The 2,136-nt window shown below is 48.5% G+C and overlaps 1 pseudogene; it reads left to right on the top strand.

Annotated features, from left to right (window-relative positions):
- Window positions 1–778: 778 nt before the first annotated feature.
- Window positions 779–1,588, top strand: LOC116860618 (annotated as a pseudogene).
- Window positions 1,589–2,136: the final 548 nt, after the last annotated feature.

Genomic DNA, 2,136 nt, shown 5'->3' on the forward strand with positions numbered 1-2,136 from the left:
TTCAACTGTCTGGTTTATCAGTCAGTATTTCCCTATTCGGTTTCTGTGCCTTCCCTCTTCTCCCTATGAATCACCCCCACACACACATTAAGGCTAGAACACAAGACAAAACAAAAATCAAGCTAATTATCAGGACTCTAGGCAAATTCTCATCACTCTTTCAATAGAGTTCAGCCTGGGCAAACTTATATTCCCATATAAGAGGTTCTGTTCAACCTAATAAAGAACCAGCAGCAGCTTTTCCTTGCTATGAAAGCAAAATAAAGGTAGAAAAACAGAGGACATAAAGAGATGGCTTAACTTTAAAAAAATATAACCTTCCCTAAATTTTTAATACATGCCTTCTCACCAATTATTTTTGTTTGCTACTGGTCAGATTACAAGATCCTACAACTATACGCACAAGCCAGGGGGCGGGCGAGGGAGTAGCATCCTCAGCAGCATCTGTCGCAGCCGTGTTTGCCCAACACTCCCGACGGCCGGATGTGGGCTCTCGCCTTGGACTCGGAGCCAGCCAGTGAGGCTCGGGGCTTGCAGCGCGCGGCTTCTCTGCCAGCTCACCGCCACCCCGGCTTCGGCGGCCTCGACGCGCAGGGGGCTGGAGGTGCGGAAGCTGCTCTCCACCCGTGGGTCCCCGCGCGGCTCTCAGCCCCCGCCGCCGGGCGCCGCCCAGGGCTGCGTCCCAGATCCCCTGCTTCCCTCCCGGCTACTCAGAACAACGGTGCTCCCGGGCTCCAAACTCAGGCTGCTGGGGCAAGTGTCTTCGTGAACCCAGAGGATGTCCAGGAAGCAGTACAACGGTCTTGAAGTCAGTTGTTGCATCAAATACTTCATATTTGGCTTCAACGTCGTATTTTGGTTCTTGGGAATAGCATTTCTTGGAATTGGAATATGGGCGTGGAATGAAAAAGGAGTTCTGTCTAATATCTCTTCCACCACTGATCTCGGAGGCTTTGACCCAGTCTGGCTCTTCCTCGTGGTGGGAGGAGGGATGTTCATTTTGGGATTCGCAGGGTGCATTGGAGTGATACGGGAAAACACTTTACTTTTGAAGTTCTGGTAGTGCTGTGGGGCTTTTGGAGCTGATGATTGGAACTTTTGCTTCAATTGCACAGATTCCTACGCAAGTCCAGAGCGATGCGGCATGCCATTCTCGGGCTGCACCAAAGACCCCGTGGAAGATGTCATCAACATTCAGTGTGGCTATGATGCCAGGCAAAAACCAGAAGTTGACCAGCAGATTTTAATCTACACGAAAGGCTGTGTGCCGCAGTTTGAAAAGTGGTTGCAGGACAATTTAACCATGGTGGCGGGTATATTCATAGGCATTGCATTGCTACAGATTTTTGGGATCTGCCTGGCTCAGAATTTGGTTAGCGATATCGAAGCTGTCAGGGCCAGCTGGTAGAGCCCTGCCTCACTGCTGTATGACACTGGACAGACCCAGCCTTCCTGACCCTCCATGGTGCCCAGCTACATCCACGCCGCAATCCCACAGGATGGAACTGCCGAGAACTTGGTTTTGGGCGGGTACAACTGGGAAATGCTGCTCACTGACCAAATTAAAAAGATAACCAGTATGAAAGTCGTTGCACCTTTCATCTCTGCTGTATCCATGAATTTATGGGTGATTGGATACTTACCAAAAAAGAAAAAAAAGGAGAGTGAGGGACCCAGCTGTACTAGAATTTGTGGAACACACAATCTTGTTCTCTCCTTCAGTGATCGGAGGGCTGTAACAGGTGGTTTTTGTTCTTCGTCAGACCTGGAAGGGACTTTCTGGTCCATGGCCTAAAGAAATGCATCTTTTCTAAAACTCAACCCCTAACCTGGGAGGGCTGTGGGGTTTTTTGTTTTGGTTTGGTGGGTTTTTAGTTTGTTTGTTTTGTTTTATGGCATCCCTTCACTGTACATTTCAGGGACCTGTTAAAACTATCATCCCCAGAAGAAACAGCTTGTCTTTGGTTCAGATGTTGTGATCACATTCAACAAGTCATGTGGGTGGGCATGCCTGGTCCCTCCTGGAGTATCTCTTTTAAGGGGACTTGTGTGTTTCATGTGTATGGAGTAAGGGCTTTGGAACACTTAATGATGCTAAATTTTAACAGGACAGATTGTTGTCAGTAGACCTGAGCT

This window comes from Lontra canadensis, unplaced genomic scaffold (assembly GCF_010015895.1).
Source record: "Lontra canadensis isolate GAN:19392208 unplaced genomic scaffold, GSC_riverotter_1.0 scaffold180, whole genome shotgun sequence".
Classification (NCBI taxonomy): domain Eukaryota; kingdom Metazoa; phylum Chordata; class Mammalia; order Carnivora; family Mustelidae; genus Lontra; species Lontra canadensis.